This window comes from Leucopleurus acutus (assembly GCF_964270905.1).
Source record: "Leucopleurus acutus genome assembly, chromosome: 14".
NCBI classification, from domain to species: Eukaryota; Metazoa; Chordata; class Mammalia; order Artiodactyla; family Delphinidae; genus Leucopleurus; species Leucopleurus acutus.
Window position 1 is genome coordinate 77,549,772 of NC_139156.1, and position 20,482 is coordinate 77,570,253.

The window sequence follows — 20,482 nt, forward strand, 5'->3', positions numbered from 1 at the left end:
CCTCATGAATGGAATTAGCACCCTTATCAAAAAAGATCCCATGGAACTCAGAGCCAGCCCCTCCTGCCATATGAGGACACAATGAGAAGCTGTGACCCAGAAGAGGGCCCTCATCCAACTATGCTGGCACCCTGATCTCAGACTTCCAGCCTCCAAAACTGTGAGAAATAAATTTCTGTGCTTATAAGCTACCCAGTGTGTGCTATTTCATTATGGCAGCCCAAACGGACTAAGACATCATATGGAATACAGAAGTTGCTACCTAAAATTAATTAGTTAGAAACAAGCTACAGAACACTGGGTCAGCAGTGAAAAGACCTCCCCTTGTTTCGCACCTCCTGGAGTTAACAGGCTTCCTATAGCCTCATAGCATTAGCCCACAGGAGTCCCAGAGATGCTAAGAGATTGGTCCACCACCACCCTGACTCATGGCAAAGGAAACAGGTATTCATGGTGTCTCCTTTGAAAAAGCCAAGTGAAACAAGACTGGTAGGAGGGCGTGGGGAGCGAGAAAGGCTTGACAACACATAACTACTTACTTAGGCAATGACTACGATGCTATGGACACAAGCCTCATACAGGACATTCAGGGCCACTCTAATGCCACATAAATCCCCCTTCATTGGGTAACATGAAAATGCACTTTCTGTATTTATCGCCATATACTGCATTCTGTAGAAATTAACAAACTTCTGGCCTCAGGGGGAATTTATGTGGGTAAAACAAAAAGGTATGATATTAATTAATTAACCACGTCCGCCCCCTAAAGCTAATGATGGGCTCTCCATCGTGGATTCACATACATCTCATCAATACGAATTAAATGTATTCAGGAAGTTTTGAAAAGCACTTATTCACTTGCTTTACCCACTCTTGTTCAGAAAGGCATTTAACTGGCTTAAAAAATAAACAGGGAAAAGCAGATTTTTAAAATGAGCGAAATATACAGCTCTTTGATTTTTTTTGTATAAAGCGGCTTAGAGGGAAAACAATTCAATCAGCTACATAAACAAATCTCATAATCCCCAATCATCACACTAAAATCACGTTCATCTTAAAATTACCACAGATTTAACTTGTATACAATGAAAAGCAAGTATGCTCCAAATTTTGAGCAGTCTAATTTTTAGGGTATCATTTAAAAAATAAAAACATCCCAGTATGCAACTGACTTCCATTAAGCCAACTGTCATGGGTAGGACTAAATCTACATTTGGTAAAGAGATAAGCTTGTTTTTTAAAAAAACTGAGTATGTCTCTACTTTCAAAGACAAGTCCTTGAAAGTATCTCCATTTGGAAAAAAAGGTATAATTTTAAGAGGCTTACTTATTCACTTCAAGTGATTGCTGGGTGTTGCTCTTACTGTATTTTTCTTTTTTTAATTTGATTTTTAGTTTATTTTTTATACAGCAGGTTATTAGTTAGCTATTTTATACATATTAATGTATAGATGTTAATCCCAATCTCCCAATTCATCCCACCACCACCCCTCCCAACCCCCGCTTTCCCCCCTTGGTGTTTACTGTATTTTTTCTAAAACTATTTGCCATTACATGATTGGATAACAAGTCTAAAACTACTATAATTGTGATATGTAGAGGAGAGATTAAATTCAACACTCCCTCTTAAATAAATCAGGTTGTATTAGGGATACTATTGGAAATATTTATTTTAAAAGGTTTTGAACCCATCACTAAGGTTACATTTTCCCTCTCTCTGTTTATGCGAGCCACAATTTAAGTTTGACGTTTTCCAGTTCAGTTTGTCAACCAGCATAAATAAAAGATGGTCTCTTTTCATGATTAGTTTCAGTTATTTTTCTCAGAGCAATGTAATATTTCAACATTTTATTCACCTTTAAAATTAACAACATATATTATGACACTAAAGAAAGCATCTAGACTGCATTGTACAGGCAGAGGGCAGAGCTCTAAAAAAAAGGAAGGGGATTTTGCCAGGCTACAATTCTTATACATGAGCAAACAGGATGGGGCTGGGGAAAATGCTCTGTGACACCCAGCAAGTTCATCGCCGGCCCAGTGTGTGGGATGCAGGGATGGCGATTAGATTTGAAGCCCATGGAGGTTCACTGAGGCACTTCAGTTTATGTGATAGGCTTCAGCCATAAAAAAGAATGAAATAATACCATTTGCAGCAACATGGGTGAACCTAGAGATTATCATACTAAGTGAACAAAGCCAGACGGAGAAAGACAAATATCTTATGGTATCACTCACATGTGGAATCTTTTAAAAAAAAGATACAAATGAACTTATTTGCAAGACAGAAATAGACCCACAGACATAGAAAACGAATTTATGGTTGCCAAAGGGGAAAGCGGGGAGGGGAAGGAATAAATTAGGGGTTTGGGATTAACAGATACACACTACTATATATAAAATAGATAACCAACAAGGACCTACATAGAGCACAGGGAACTCTACTCAATATTTTATAAGAACCTAAAAAAGGAAAAGAATCTGAAAAAGAATATATAACTGAATCACTGTTGCTGTAGATCTAAAATGAACACAACACTGTAAAGCAACAATACTTCAGGAAAAAGATTGGTTTGGCCATAAAGTTCGTAACATCTTATGGAAAAACCCAAACGAACTTTTTGGCCAAACCAATATATAGAGAGAGGGGAAAAAAAAGCTTCAATCCAAAGCCCTCTGGTTTTTATTTCACTGTGTTTTGTGGATCAAGACAGAGTAAGAACCGCTCAGCATATGAATCCTAAGAATTCTGCACTAACATTAAATGCCGCCTCCGTGCCCCGACCCAGCCTCTTTCCACCCAGTCGGCTGGACCACCAGGATAGGAGCTACTTCAACTCCCTGACAGAGATCTAGGATGCCTCTGCCCATTGAGCCCTTGAACACAGGCCTTCAACCAAAGTCCGTCATTCAGGAAGTATTAACAGACAAATCTTACTACAGCAAACACAGTAAAATTCAAAAGGAACAAAAGCACTAACATCAAACCATCCACGTCCCTTTCCGGCAGTGATGACCTCCCCAGGAGAACATGCCTCTCGCAAAGGATCTCCTTCATCCCTCTCCAGAAGAGAAGAGGAAACACAAGAAGCGCCTGGTGCAGAGCCCCAATTCCCATCGCAGGGATGTGAAATGCCCAGGATGCTCTGCGATCACCACCGTCTTCAGCCATGCACAAACAGTAGTTTTGGGTGTTGGCTGCTCTACTGTCCTCTGCCAGCCTACAGGAGGAAAAGCAAGCCTTGCGGAGGATGCTCCTTCAGATGGAAGCAGCACTAAAGGCAGCCTGAATCAAGATGAATGGGAAACCGTCCCAATAAACACACTTCGGGTTAAAACAAACAAACAAACATAAACCATCCACCTCCAACACGCATAAAAGTCCATAAAGTACTACATTTCTAGTATTAGATTATTTTTCAGTTAACATATGGACATTTAAGGATTTGCCAGCTTTCTTTTCTCAACCAAATTAAAATCAGGTAGATAAAGCGCCACCCACCACTCTCCCTTTCAGGGACACATGTTATAACATGTCAGCAGAGCTGGGTTTACAGCTTTTTATCACCAATGAGCTGTGTGACCCTGGGGGAGTAACTTCCCCCTTGAAAGCCTGTGATTCCATACCTGCAGAATACTTCACAGAACTGAAAGAAGCAAGAATTAGAGTGGCTGGCACAGTTCTGGGCACAGTGTTGAGTGCAAATAGACGTTAGCTATCACTATTTTTCTTCTGTTGCCTTCATGTCACCAAAGGCTTCTCATTCAAGCTATACACCAAATAGCATTCCGAAACCATGAAAAAGGAAGAGAATTTGGCAACATGTTTTAGATAACATTTTACGGAAGCTTTAGACAGTACAAGTCCTTACCGTTTGCACGTAATTGTTATTAAACCACTACGCGACACAAACGCCCTCCCCACTCTATTCTAGATGACACCTCTAGAAATTAAAACCTGGCCTCCTACACTGTCTTGTCACTTTTAAGCACAATGCATTTCACCAATAATCACTTCTGGTCTATCCCCCAAAAGTAGCAACCCTGTTTCAAACACTCTTAAATGGTGATTACAATAGGGAACAAGTTCTCTCTAAATCTACTAAGTTCTCTGTCAAAAACGCCTATACAGAGGCTGTATTCTGAGGTCTCTAAATTGCTTTGAGATCTGAGGTGTTTTTCTAAATAAACAGAATAACTACTCGTATCATATAACATTCCCTAGGACAACAATGCCTTCTAAAGCACAATAGTAGGTCACACTGTCAGTAATAAACAAAATACGTAAGCAACACCATTGAAAACATAAGGGAAAAGACAAAGCACTTCAAAGACACAGAAAGGAAACAATGGGACCTAGGTCCAGAGGGATACGCTTTTAAATCCTAGAAATCGGTGAGAGGTGAGACATGCAGCAATTTAATACAAACTCAGGATTCCAACTATATTTATACCAACACGCAATTTTCCCACCAAACCACAAAACTATTCCCAAACATCATAGCCACCTGTCCCATTTCCTAATTCTAACAGTAATGTTAACTTTTCGCTAGATTTCAGACTTGATCAACTCACATCTCTAACATTAAAGAACAGCCCTTTCTCACCATTCCTGGCTTCTGTTCGGAAGGATTCTCCCTGACCACCCACTCCAGGCCTCCCTCTGCCCCATCACTCTCGCCACCCCCAGGAGCCAACCTGAACCAGCTGACTGGGAAACTTGGGGAAAAGTAGGCACGCCTGGCTCAGCTCTGCCCTTTCTTCCTCTTGGGAACATGCTGCACACAAGGATAGGTTCCCCCATCCGTGATAAACGTGATGTTCTAATCTTTCATCTGCTTTACTCTTGTACTGATATTTCCCACATTCTTCAGAACTTAGGCAAGAAACGAGATGCTGTTGACTGGGTCTACTCAAAGAACAAAACACCAAGACCACCTGAGAAGAGGCAAATAAAAGCAAAACTCTCACTGATGATGCAACAGGGAACAAACAAATGTTCTAAAATACTCAGGACCTCTGGAAACACAGCATAGTGGTTAATGGCGAAATATCTACAGCTGGAATGCAATATCTGAACCCCTCTCTGCCAACTATAAAACTGGGGGCAAATTTCTTAATTTCTCTGGGCCTCTGTTTCCTCACCTGTCAAATGGGGATAATAATAGTAACTTACAATTATTAATATATGTAAACATAGAGAACAATGCCTAGATATAATAAGCTAAGTAAATGTTAGCTATTACTAATATTACCATTTTTCTTATTTCTTTTTATTACCGTTATTACTATTACTATTTTGCATCACAAGACTTGAAAAGAAATACTCGTCCATGATAGGTTAGATTACATTTTATAAGTTCATGTCTATAGTAGGACTCCAAGAAAAATGACCTGTAATGGAAAAGTTGTAGGAAAATGAATCAAATTGGTCCAGTATGGGTGATGTCACCTGAAAAGACAGTTTTGTCTTACAGCACAAGAGGAAATATAAGGGTACACCATTTGGCACACACACAAAAATTCTTTGTTTCTGTTTTTGTTTTCTTTTGTTTCGGCTCTTGTTTTTCATGTCAATAATTGCTCTTCGGCTGCTCCCCAAATATGTGATGTGCGTGAATCTGCCTGATGATAGACTGATCAGGGCAAACCTGTGGTGTGGACAAATATTTTTCTGGATGACAGAAGAAAAGTTAGGCGTCCTTTGCTCAGGGTTTCTATGACCCAGGACGAGTTACTTCTCTCCCTGTATTACATACCTTAAAAAAATAGGAGGAGAAAAGAAAGTTCTGTTATTTGACTCACCAGAGTACATATTAACTGACCAAATATGCCTACAGCTAAAATACCAACTCTGGAAATAAAGTTAGGTTATCAGAGACCTTTCCTCTTATTAAAGGAACCAAAATCGACTTTATGCCTTAACTTAGCATTGTTCAGGAACACACATGCCTCTTTGCCTATCACAGAGACATACAGAGTCCTGTTAACAGGCTCAGATGAATCACCAGCACTACTCTTGAGGACGCGTCTTTTCTTAAGGGGTCAACTTGCTCTGACAGCAAGCATGCAGGACCACAGCTCAGATGGAAGCTTGCAGACCGGCAGCACAGAGATGCCTCGTTTTTAGAAAAGCACAGAGTACCTTAAGTTACTGCTGGAAAAGTAAGTCTACTCTGTCTTGGTGGGACAAGGCAGGTGCCACAGGTTCTAGAATTCTCATCTTCCAACCTACAGAAATAGGTGCTACAAACAGGGAATTAAGCAAAACGCTGGATGCAGTAGATCTTTTCATTGTCTTAACTTCTTTTCTATTATTCAACTACAGGCTATAGATTTCTTAGTTCTCACCAAACTTGCATCATTTTAAACCGACTTGTATATGTTAAAAAGGAAGAAGATCTTAAGTAAAATGCTGAGCCCAAGTAACGCAGGACAAGCCTGCCTCATATTTATCCTGAAAACAATAATTTGAGGAAGAAACATAAGGTTGAGGTTGGAAAATGCTATTACTACTGGACTATTAGGAAAAATCTCCCCAAGGCTAAAAGCAGAGTGCATCTCTATCTACCTCACAGGTACCATCAAGACCTTCAATGCAGACTGAAAACCTCAAGGAAGAAGAAAGACATTTCTTTCCAGAGTACTACCAAAAGAGGAAAAAGACGACAGACGCAGCAAAAGACAGGACTCCGGGTGAACAAAATTAAGAGGTTTGAGTATCTTTGAAGAGCTGTAACATTCAGAGATTCTCTCTGGCTTATTTTTGAACCAACATATCCACTGGCCTTAACCTTCCATTTTGATACATTCTGAAAGGTGACACAAAATGTTACACTAATGCGACAGTCCCAGGATAAAACAGGCACACAGGTCCTCCTGTAGCCACTAGCCTCTCCTTTCCATAGTCCCTGCCAACCGTCACTCCCAAACCTCTCACACGGTCTGCCCTGGAACAAGCTGTTGCTTACATTTCAAATATTTGTCTTAACAAAAACCAAAACATAATAAGACAAAACACGAGCAGGGTGACTAATTGTTCAGTTGAAAGATTGTGATGTCATTTACAGAATGGAACACATCATTCCCCCGGGGTCCAGGCTGAAAGGGCTGGCACTGACCTGCTGACATGGAAAAGATTACCCATGTCTGTGCTGACGTTGACCACCACCCGGAAAAGGTCACTTCAATGAGCCACTTGAAAAAGACATAAAAGCATCTCCTTCCTTGTTAAATCACATAGTTGCTCTATACGCATTTAAATCAAGAAATAGGTAAGAAACCAGCTACTAATTTTACTTGAGAATACGTAAGTACTAAAACACTAAAAGATTTTTCTTTTAAAACAATTGATAGCATACATGTCTAAGTCACTATAGGTGTTGTTATCAGCAAAATGTCTGAGATGGCCTGAAATTTCCCAGGATTTCCATGCCCTTCTCTTTTTGAATCACATCTCTCCAGTACAGAACAACTCTATTATTTCTTAACATTACATATGAATCTAAACACTACATATGAATCTTAACATTACATATGAATCTAAAATTACCTCAAAAATAAAAATTAAATTACAAATTTAAAAAAAGATAAAATAAATCACATCTTTCCCTATCATTGTAAGACCTATAAAGTATTGACATGTACACACTCCTATATTTAAAATAAAATGCCTTAAAAAATATCAATCATATGAAATCATTATGGAAATTTTAATAAAATAAATATAAGATCTATATGCTAAAAATTATAATAATGAGAGAAATTAAATAAGTTCTAAATAAAAACAGCTATATACCAAAAAAAACCCACAAAAAGGTCATGGTTGTGACCAAAACAAAGTTAATCAAATTATTTCTACTACTGACGGTTTCATTCAGAAAAGTCACACTTCCTCTTGCACATTTCATCAACTAAATTTAATGTCCTAAATAAGCAGAAGTGAGCTCCTGTTTTGGTGTTTCATCAAATCAGTAACTTCATTCAAGTCTTTTACTAATCAAAATACTAATAAATGAACATTCTTCCAGAAAAGTAATGGATTTAAAGAATATAAATGTGTAAGATACTTTAGCTAGCAACTTCCAAGGCCAGGAGGCATATCTCCGATGTTAGTGAATGAAAGAGACAAGCAGACTTTGCCTTGCTGGACTCCTTCCAAACGCTGAGGATAGTTTTGTTCTCGGAGGTGGTTTCCCCAACCACTACTTCTTGATATTATTCTCCTGACATTCCTATATGTATTTCCTCCACTACAAAATACCTGCTCAAAGAGGCTATTGTGAGCATCCAAGATAATGGCACAGAGTGAACACTACAGTGTGGGACACAACAGGTGTTCAACGGTGAGCACCTAATCAATCATACATGCTATGCAACATTATAATCATAGTTATTAGCACAGACATACATATGGGGAAGGTATGTCCTGTATCTGCTGCTCAGAACAACGCCTGCCACATGGCAGGTCTCAAAAGATAGCTGTTGAGCAAGTGGAAAAAGGAGATTCCGAGATTGTTTAAAATTGCACAGCTTTAAGTAACTAAGCACGAGTAGAAGCCGGAACTCGTGGCCCTGGTCTCATGCTCCTTCCAATTCACGGTGAGCCCTTGTTCTGATGCTGGCCTTTGGTGCCTGTCTCATTTGACAGTCATGTGAGGTAAGTGTTGTGCTCCCCCATTTATACGTGAGGAAATAAAGGCTGAGAGAGAAGAGTTAACATCCCTTCCCTCCTTCTGACTCTCTACAGGATCTCAGTTTTGTGCAGGTATTCATGTGCCTCAAGGGGCCACCCCCCTCTGAGCTGCAGAGGTTATTCTCACTTTGTTAGTAGTTATTTCAGGAGTGGGCATTTGACCATTGTCTGGTTAATGAGACCTGAGAGAAGTCTCTTGGGGAAAAGGATTCTGGGAAAACGTTCCTCTCTAGTAGGCAAGGACCATAATAAGAAATGGTCTTTTTTCTTCCTCTAGTCATTGTCACGTGCAGATGTGATGCCCGGTAGTCCCGTGGCCAACTTGCTGTGAGTTAACAGACAAACATCAAGTGTAACAGAGAAGAGAGATGGATCGCCTCCATCAGCCACCTCTCAATGGGCTCGACCTCTAGACTTCACTGAGCAATTCCCTTCGGTATAAGGCATTTGAAAATAAGAGTCTCTTATTTGCAGCCAAAAGCACCCCAAGTGGTCTCCTGCCCAAAGTGAGAGAGTGAGACTCAGATGTATCTGATGCCCTGGCTTGTTCTTTTTTTTCTTTTTGGCCACACTCCATGGCACACGTGACCCTAGTTCCCCAACCAGGGATCGATCCCATGCCCCCTACACTGGAAGGCAAAATCTTAACCACTGGACTGCCGGGGAAGTCCCCTGGCTTGTTCTCTTGATTGCTGTATTTCACTGGACGGTGGGCACCCCACCCAAAGCCAGAGGCCACGTGAAAAGAAAGCACTGGCTGTGTGACAGTTCCCTTCTAGATACTTCATATACATTATGTAATTTCTTCCCCATAACCCAGCCTTTGACCCTAGGACCCAAATGCCAAATTCACCATAGTGAACTGCCTCCTGAAGAAGGCTGGATTTTACTAAAGCTGAAAAATAAGTTTTTCTTAAGAAGCAATCAGTTGTATCAAAAGCCTTGATTTGCAAAGTACGGGAGAAGGACAATGTGCTTAGGAGGTGAAACCTGTAACATCTTGGGTAGTTGTTCAACCTCCCCTAGCCTGCATTTGCTCAATTACAAATCACCTACTCGGAGAAGCTCCTGTGAGACAGCAGGTATTCAATACTTAATAAATACTCATAGCTAATAGTCCTTCTGAATCGTATCTACAGTAGCACTGGAAAAGAATCTATGAGCAGAGAAACATTTGAGTGGTTTCATATTAATCCTGTAATCATAATCAATAAATCACAGTTTTCATTCAGCAAGGATTCCTCTCAATGTTTATCCACCATCAAAATGAAAAATAACCCTTAATAATCTATTATCTTACTTATCTTTCCAGAGATGACAGGCAATTATTAAATCCTACTGATGTTTCCTCAATGGAAGAGCAAAATGAAAAATGAATGTGTAACAGAAAGCATCCAACCAGCTTCTAAATAGCTCAGAAATGTTAATAGCACAGCCACCCTGCATATCAAGATACAGATTTCACAGAGCACTAAGTTATTAGTCACTAAGTGATTTTAAATTCTGCCATAAATTCCCTTGTCCCCATTAACTATTATTTCACATTCTGAATGCCACAGTAATAAGCTCTCTGAGCCCAACCAGCAGAGCAAAGCCTCTGTATGCAGACCACAAACTCGAGGTACAGATCCCTGCTCTCTCTCAGTGCGTACTCAAGGTGCCTCGGAGAAAAGAGAGGTCCCCTCTGGTGGGCACAGGGGAACAGGAGTCAGCAGTCACTGTTCCCATATAATCACAGTTCCCAATTCCACCCTCCCGTGCCTGGACCTTGGAATTTGCATCACCACAACTAACATTTCCTGCGCTAGTTTTTACTATGCACTAGACATTGCTTAAGTACTTTGCAATCCTGTCAACTAGGTGCTATTATTATCCCCGTTTGACAGAGGAGAAGACAGAGGCACAGAGAAGTAAGAAGCCCAGGGTTAGTATGTAGTGTGCAGCCAGCATTCAAAGCCAGGCCAACTGTCACCAAAGCCTCTTCTTTTAACCACTGCCTGAAGCCCTTGGTAACAACTAGTTGGTATCCCAAACTAAACCTTCCCAAATACTCCCATGGTCACTTTAGGTACATCTCACTTTCCATCCACTGTCTTAAAAAATCTATCTTTTAGACTCTAACATCAAGAAGACAAGTAGCTCAACAAGTCACCTGAAGCCTGAGTCGCCAAGAAGGAAAAGGTCTTTTTTGGGTTTTTGTTTTTACTGAAGTATAGGTGATTTACAATGTTATGTTAATTTCTGCTTCAGAGCAAAGTGATTCAGTTATACATACATATACATTCTTTTTTTTTTTTTTTGCGGTACGCGGGCCTCTCACTGCTGTGGCCTCTCCCGCCACGGAGCACAGGTTCCGGACACGCAGGCTCAGCGGCCATGGCTCACGGGCCCAGCCGCTCCGCGGCATGTGGGATCCTCCCGGACCGGGGCACGAACCCGTGTCCCCTGCATCGGCAGGCGGACTCTCAACCACTGCACCACCAGGGAAGCCCACATTCTTTTTTATATTCTTTTCCATTATGGTTTATCACAGGATATTGAACATAGTTTCCTGTGCTATACAGTAGGACCTTGTTGTTTATCCATCCTATATATTATAGTTTGCATCAAAAAGGTTTTATTATCAAGATTATGTCACCAGGAACTAGCAACACACAGAGCAGAGAATGAGAGCAAAAGATTTCTTTGAAAGGAAAATCAAGTAAATAAGACATGTCAGAGCTGTGACTGAAGATGAGGCAACATCACTTCCCTTTTGAAGGTCACTTCTCCACCCAGGATGCTCAGTGACCCGCCAGTCACGGTGCCCATTGGGGAAGCCTCCCCCAGAGTGGAGAGCCTCCTTGGGCAGAGGTCCAAAAGGCTTTATCCCACCAGCCCTGCACCCATTGTGTAAGAACCGTACTTCCTATTAGAGACTAAATACTACACTGTTTAGTAGTTAGAATTTCAGGAACCCTGGAGGGGCAGGAGAGGTGTGGGGCACAGTCTTCCACTTGGACAAACATTAATTAAATACCCACTGTGCACAAGGCATTGTGCTACCATTCAATGAGCATGGGCTACACCAGGCCCTATAGTAAATGCTTCAAATTGCAATATTTAAATAATGTATTGTATATATTACAGCTTTTAAAACCTACAATCAATCAATTTAACCCCAACATAAGGCTTAGAATCGTCATTTTTCTAGGTTGTATCGTAGGTCCCCAACATATTTTATCATTTTATTGACTTTTTGAAAAAAGCAAAGAAATTTTTGCTTTAAAGCCCAATATTCAAGGCTAAGTGTTGCATTATTATGTATCAATACCTATTGAAACAGGAATATAGGTGGAAAAGACTAAATTCATAGTGATTCAGATGTTATACGGAACCTGAATTTCATCTATGAACCAGAAAAGTCTTCAAAAATCACAAGTGAATTTAAGTTGAAAGCAAGAGGTCCTCATATATACATGATCTTACTGGACTAATATTTTTCATCCCATATGTTGTTATAGGACTTACACTGAGAATGACGTAACATGTTCTTTCCTTAAATATTTTTAATTTATACTTTCTAAACTAAAATATTGGCTTATTATGGCATGAGATAACACTTTGACAGTTCCATATTTTTAATTCCTTAAATGTTGTGACCTAACACAATCTGAATAATATAATTACTAGAATATAATGGAACATATTTGGAGATTCCTTAAAAAACTAAAAATAGAATTCCCATATGATCCTGCAATCCAATTCCTGGGCATATACCCAGACAAAACTTTAACTCAAAAAGATACATGCACCCCAATATTCATAGCAGCACTATTTACAATAGCCAAGACATGGAAGTAACCTAAATGTCCACTGACAGATGAATGGATAAAGAAGATGTGGTATATATATACAGTGGAATATTACTCAGCCATAAAAAAAGAATGAAGTAATGCCATTTGCAGCAACATGGAAAACAGACTAGGTTTTGAAGACCAGCAGATATGGGTTTCCTAGTTTTGTAACCCTGGGAAATTGCTATATCCACATCTTTAAAATGGGACTTATACAGGATGTATATGTAAACTGTTTAGCTCAGTTAGAGATTACCATACTAAGTGAAGTAAGTCAAAGACAAATATCATATGATATCACTTATATGTGGAATATTAAAAAATGATTCAAATGAACTTATTTACAAAACAGAAATAGACCCACAGACATAGAAAACAAACTTATGGTTACCAAAGGAGACAGTGGGGGGGGTACAGGGGGGAGGGGATAAATTAGGAGGTTGGGATTAACATATACATGCTACTGTATATAAAATCGGTAAACAACAAGGACCTACTGCATAGCACAGGGAACTATACTCAATATAATAACCTATAATGGAAAAGAATGTGAAAAAGAATATATATGTGTAACTGAATGTGTACTTTGCTATACACTTGAAACTAACATGACGTAAAGTATACCTCAATTTTAAAAAATAAAATAAAATGTTACTCCATTAAAATATGAAACTCTGGCAACATGAGACTGCAAGTAAACAGTATTAACCCCTCAAACTATTTGTTATGAATTAATAGAGAAGCTCTTTAATTATCATGGAATGCACCTGCAGTATCCCACAAACTGAGCTGAATAGTTTTCATATATATCCTGTATAACCCCCATTTTAAAGATAAGGATATAGTAACTTCCCAGGGTTCCAAAACTAGGAAACCCGTATCTTCTGGTCTTCAAAACCTAGAGGGAAAACACCCTCTTCATTTGTGTATGAATATAATTAAAAGTATTTGAGTATGTTTACAGTGATTACTATAGATCAAAAACGCCCATTTAAAAAACAGTCGGCCCTTGGTATCACAGAGAGATTGGTTCCAGAACCCTCCCCCTCCCAGGTACCAAACTCTGCGGATGCTCAAGTCCCTTACAGCCCACACGCCGTATCCGCAGGTTCTGCATCCGCAGGTTCTGCATCCGCAGATCCAAACAACCACGGATCCACCCTGAGTTGGTTGAATCTGCAGATGCAGAACCCACCAATACAGAAGGGAAACGTGGCAACATAAGTACATAAAAACTACTCCATATGATTTCAGGAGTGCCAGTGAACAGGAATCTTCATTTACAGCATCTTAATTTGTTTTAGAAAAGAAGACCGATAAATAATAAATATATGCCCCTGAAAACCAGAGACAACTACCTAGAGAGTCATACCAGTGCTAATCAATATTTATCAATATTTAAGGGGCTTAGAACTCACAAATACAGCCTTCTGCAATATTCTAAAACATATACTGGTTTTCCATACAAAATATGCTTCTGACTTGTAGGCTTATGAATTCTCAAAAATGATCGTGGGTTTGGAGGTGAGATAAGCCCTGGCTATTTCATTTTCTAGATTTCAAGTATATTTTCTAGATTTCTAGTATATTTTCTCTATCAGCCTTTGATTTTCACATGAAAAGGATTTTAAAAGGCAACAGTATGGAAATCCTAAAGGAAAAAGAATGTCAGTGGGAAACACTATCTATTCATCTAATCTTGACTTCTAGTTAAATTTTTACAAAATAAATGAAAAAAAACCTGGAGGATATTTTAAAACTGAAAATGTTAAATGCTCAGAGAGGGCAACTGAAAAATAGTAAAGTGTTTATAAGTACAGTATTAAATAATGACTTACAAACACTAGGACCTAACATGAGGTTAAAGAAAGTGCCAGTGGGAAGAGCTGGCAAGATGGTAACATACTAGAGACGTTAGTTTACTTTTAGTTAGTCAGTATGTCATACTTTAAGAGTGATGTTCTTTTTTAAGCACTGAGTTATAGGTGCCTAGGAAACCAATCAGATCTCAGACACTGAAGGTTGATGAACCAGAGGCACTGTGCTTTACAAGGAGAAAGTATTTCTCTCAAATCTTGCCAGTGCTACAGATTTTCCTCCTGGAAAGTTTTTCAAATGATTCTGGGAAGAAAAAAAAATTCTTTTCAAGGTTGCTTTACCCTGGTATTGCTGGCTCAATTCCCAGGCCCAATGAAAGTATAACGAGTGCCAGAACTAAGATGCCAGTCTTGTTTATAGAACAGAATGAACTTAAACCATATATACCCTTACCTTCTCTGAGTTGACTGCATCTGATGTGTGGAACATGCTTCTTGGACCATTTTTTTTCCTACTGCTCAAGAACTGCAATTCCTTGTAAAATTTCTAATGTCAAACTCCTTGGTACACTTGTTTCAAAAGACTTTAAAAGATGCATGTCTGGGGCTTCCCTGGTGGCGCAGTGGTTGAGAGTCTGCCTGCCGATGCAGGAGACACGGGTTCGTGCCCCGGTCCGGGAAGATCCCACATGCCACAGAGCGGCTGGGCCCGTGAGCCATGGCCACTGAGCCTGCGCGTCCGGAGCCTGTGCTCCGCAACGAGAGAGGCCACAGCAGTGAGAGGCCCACGTACCGCAAAAAAAAAAAAAAAAAGATGCATGTCTTTGATCCAGCAATGCTCTTTCTAGGGACGTTTCTTAAGAAAAGAATTTATTATGTTCACGAAGGTGCATGTAAAAGGATTTTCCCTGTAGTATTATTCATTATGTTGAAAAATCGGGACCTCTTAGATGTTCATTAATAATTTTTTAAGTTCATTGACAGATCATATTTATCGGCAGAATGGAACTTAAGGGGACATTAAAAACACCAAAGGCAGCTCTGTTTGGCCCGGAGCAAAAGTACTAAAAGATTTTAGGACTCACTTTTCGTTTCCTCTTTCCAGCCCCAAGTCTTGGTAGCCTGGCCATCTCCCAACACCTCCCACCCGCTCCCCTTAGGAAGGTGATGAACCTGTTACATCCAGGTTGAAAGCTTGCTTTTTTATAAATCTACAGTATTAAAAAAGAATTTTATAAATCTATAGTATAAGAAAAGAAGTATGGGGGTACTCGTCTCCAGATTATAGGATTAAGAGTGAACCTAATTTTTTTCTGCATTGTGTTTAGTATTTCCTGAACTTTTCCCCAAAGAACATCCTTTGTAAACAACCAGACAAAAAACACTGCAAGAAACAGTCAAAAACAGGACAGATGTCTGCAATTTTTTTAATGCTTAGTCATCTACCAAACAGATTTAAGATGGCACTGTCATAAAACTGCCAAGTATCTTTGTTGCTCTGTGCAAATCTGACTTCAAATATCTTATTTATCTATTTAATTTCCCTCAACTAATTAACTTCATTTGTTTCCATCATCAATTTTCTCTTAAGTATGTCCCACATAAAAGGTGACACTTTCCTCAGATGGATACCCTACTTATCAACCATCCTCAGGAGTAATAAGTCATGCTAGTTGGAGTGAAATTAAGTGGGGTGAGTCACTAAGAATAATCCTTAAACACACACCGCAATTATTCAGTACACACAGAAAGCACTTGGGCATTCAGGGAAAACAAGCATGACATTGTTGATATTTCTTAAAAGTGGGGAAATCATGGTTCAGAGACCTGTCAAATGGATAAATAAACCAAAAAATAAATCCACTGCAATAAAATTGCCTCCTGGAAAATAAATGATTCGTTAGTTTGGCTTAAGAACTGATACAATGGTAGAAAAAGTCCTAGACTTGGTATAGGGAAAACCAGATTTTCATCCCAGCTGTACCACTTACTAGCTATGAAAACTCTAGCAAGTCTAAGCTAAAGGTTTCCTCATCTGAAAATTAACTCTGAAAAAATGTCAGAGGGTTACTCACGGTACAAATGCAAAATTATCAGGCTAAACAGGCTGACTCAAAGAGCACAACCAATTCCTAGCCTCTCTAGCATCACTGCAGAGTGAACTAATTAGCTGTACACATACAGTCAAATACGAGGGCCAGCATGGCCCCAGCTCCCTGAGTCCGTGCCATGGGATCACACTGCACTTGAAATGGGCCATGGTGAGCCTAGAACTCAGTGATCTCTGGACCAGATAAAGTTTAAAAGTTTCTATGCCCTATTTCCACAGGGAAGAACTACACAAACGCATCCAGGAACGCCATTCGATAGCAAGTATCCAAGGCCAAGGCTGAACCCGAACATGGCACTGCATGAGACCTACTCCCTCAGTAGCATGTAGATTTCTCTGTGTGATGAAAACCAACTCAATCAACTCCATTTGCTCTCCCACCATTTTCCAACAGAAATATCCATGACAACACATGAAGGCTGCAACAATAACAGCACCAGAAAATCAATTACGTAGTTTTCAGTCTCTGAGGAATTATCCCGAACTTTGGCCCAGGTGGTCCTAGTCCTGCCTCACTCAGGCTGGACTGCTGACCCCAGAGCCTGCTTTTGGAGATGGTGGGAGAAGCTTCCTCCATCCGACAGCCCCAGGCAGGCATCAGAACCTCTCCGCACAGAGTCTCACAAGACCATCGCTCCCAGGAATGCCAACTGTCAGGGGGAACTGAGACTGAGGGAGTTGATGTGCCTTAGGACACAGTATGGTGGAGACAGGAAAAAAAAAAACAGGGAGAAGACCTTCACCAGAGGAGCAGGGGAAAATGCTGACTCAACCAAGGTCAACACCCACCAACTCCCACACCCTCCACTATAGCCACTCATGCTGGACACCAGACACCAGCCAGGCCTACACATGTCAATTGGACATTCAGATCTCAGGGGTGGTTTTAGGAGCACTTGAGAACAAAGAGAATACTGGTAAAAGATGAGCTCTTTTATTTCAAGGATGGGCACACAGGGAAAAATGGTACCTAAGACTCTGTGACATGCAATAGAGAATCCCCAACATTTCAGAAGGAAAACATACTATAGCTGGAATATGGGGCAGTCATGGTATTATAAAATCATTTTTACGAAGAGTTTATTGGCACAGAAATGCTAATGATATAAAAAGCAAAGAAAAACAGGACATGCATGATATGAATGATTCCAAACGTATTTTTAAACATGAAAGGAAAGAAGAATATACACATAAATATATAGAAAAGAATAAAATATATTAAATATTAACAGCAGCTTAGCTCTGGGTAGCAGGATTACAAGTAATTTTTATTTTCTTACATTTCTTTATTTCTTTATATTTTCCTACAAGTTTTTTCTATATATTACTATTATATTTCTAATAAAAAATATTATAAATTAAGAAAAAGAGAAGTACAATCTTTCTAAAATCCAAGGACATTTCAGGTGTATCACACTCCCCCCTCTGGCATTTTTAATTCACTTGGACTCATATTTCCCAAAGGAAAAAATATATAAGTAGCAAAATTAGAGGATTAGAACAAAGCTTTACTATATGTAAACATATATACATATAGTATATGTAACTGTAAAGACTTGATCACTGGTCATATACAAATCTAAGATGATGGCATTTCCAAAATCATGTCCAACAAAATGTTGTGTGTGTGTGTGTGTCTGTGTGTGTGTGTAGCATCTCAAAAAGCAAGTACTACTCAGCACTTCTAGTCCAACCACTGTATTATTCAAACATTTTTCAAAAGAAATCACATTACGCATGCATCTCAACACATCTTATTTTATGTAATAGAATAGACAGTGTGCTTCAATTGAACAAAACACACAGACACCCATACAGAAGGAAATCACACAGCTCCTCACGTTACCATAGTCTTGGACCTTCAAAACTGTCACCATTGTAAAAGCAAACAGTGGAGTCAGCAAACTCCATAACGATGGCACCTGTTTCTGTCACCGGCTCAATGGTTACCAGCGAAAGCTTTGACACCATTAGCTACTTCACACATACTGCAATACAGCAAGACAAAAATCATTGCCAAGACGCAATGATTTTTGTGCACTAGCGCTGCACGCACTGGTGCCTATGTGCCCTAACGTGTGAGCTTCTGCCCATGACATTCACTGGTCAACCTAACATCAGTTCATCCTGGGCGGTACAGTTGGCGAAGGCCACATGGGTCTCACTTAGAGCAAACCTGAATCCGTGTATCTTTCTAAAACCTAATACTCCTCAACTATTTTCAAGGATCCTAAGGTGAAAAATAAGAAAAAAATTAATATGCTACAATAGGTTTGTAATTATGTACAAAGCCAAAAAGGATAGGAATATTTAGAGTGCTGGGATCCTACCAGTGCATAAATGGATTTTTTTTTTTCTTCTATAGCTCATCCTAGAAAAATTTTGAAAAGACAGTCATGCAGTTGGGTAAAATAACATAAAATGCTTTATAAAAACTACTTTTCCCATAAAAGCTATTCCCACAGAATTCGTCACCACTGGTCTTTCAAATGTTTGACTTCATGCATGAAAATACAATACCCAGGAAAGCGTCCAACAGTGGTTTGATGGGTGCTCAAAGGTTTTCTAAATAAACTAATGTGCCTTATTTGTAACAGAAGAAGAATGGACATCACCTAAATAACTCACAACAGGGGCATAATTTCATAAAATAAGGTACCTTACTTGACACAGTGTTATCTAGGATTTAAATTATGGGACAAATGAAACATGACTTTGCTACAATGTTAACTGTAAAGTCAACATATGCAAGTGTCTGTATTATTATTTATATCTACATGGGCTATAATTAAACACACATGCAAAATGTAGTTGATCTATTAGGGTGATAGGATTGCGAAAAACTTCATCTTTTAAGAAAATATTCATTATGTTGTTTTATAAAGTTGTTCCCATAGTGACTATTTCATTTAGAAGAGTTTCGCACTCACAATATTGCCCTCCTTGCCTACCCGCCATCTTACCTGCCTTCTCCCTTCTCTACATTTCCCCATCACAGGAGCTAAGACATCAGAGCAGAGAGAAAACCTTGGAGTAGGAATGACATTCAAAAGATGTAGAAAGCCGTCCTCAATATTTCTGAATGAGTACTGTTCAGAACAAGTTTTCAGTCAACAAGTTATTTTTTAAAGAACACAGATTTTTAAAGGAAACTCTGTGTATATTTTGTAAAGGAAATGGACTAGAGGAAAATTTAGATTATGCAAAGAGATCCTCAAATCTGTTCCCAATACTGAAGACTTTATAAGCAAAACCAGGTGGCAGAAAGTTTTGCAAATAGAAATGAGCGACAAAGATACGAGAGCACACTATCATCAGACACAAAAAAATAGATCCATCGGATCACACACGTCTACCTTGACAGAAAATTTAACTCAAAATTTATAAGTAAATATAAGATGATGATGATGTTAGGACAAAAACCTTTTCTTACGTAGATGAAATTCACAATTGCCAACAGTAACTTCTAGGCCTTACACTAAGGTTTTTGGTCTGCCCCAACCTTATCTCTCCGACCTCTCGATTATCAATATATCTTGCACCCAAGCTCATCCAGAGCGTCCTTCTTTGAGAAAATCCAGCCAAACTGTGATAACCTATCTTTTGGTCATCTGGTAGTTCATGCAACAAATCAATAGATAATGATGAAATAACTCACATAGATCCAATGGTGTTTATCACACTAATTCTGAATATAATCTCTCTTCCTGTCCATCACCTGACAGATAACGTTAGCACATAACAGGCCTGTCATAAACCTTTCCCACAGTTCAATGCCAGAGTCATCATGCAGCCAAGGGAGGATTTAGACATCAGAGCCTCCAGAGCCTGTCATCCAATGAGAATTTCACGTGGAAAGAAAGTTGGACCTTCCTGTAAACCTCAGTGAGGATAATGGGGAGGGAGGGACCAGGAGGATACCGATAATACCTGTGTGTGGAAAGGGACTTGCCTAAGTTATTGTAAAAACTGAACCTATGGACTAATCATTATTTCATTTCTAGTGCATCAGCTCTTAGGAAAA

The 20,482-nt window shown here is 39.4% G+C and overlaps 1 protein-coding gene and 1 pseudogene across 3 annotated transcripts in view; one reads left to right on the top strand and one right to left on the bottom strand.

Moving 5' to 3' along the window:
• The window catches only part of RYR2 (ryanodine receptor 2), a gene marked incomplete at both ends in the record, with an annotated part of 711,173 nt that overhangs the window by 536,961 nt on the left and 153,730 nt on the right, over nucleotides 1-20,482 (bottom strand). The gene's annotated exons all lie outside the window — the stretch shown is intronic.
• LOC309971145 (small ribosomal subunit protein eS27-like) lies at nucleotides 3,032-3,279 on the top strand (annotated as a pseudogene). The gene has a single exon. The product of its transcript is annotated as a small ribosomal subunit protein eS27-like (transcript).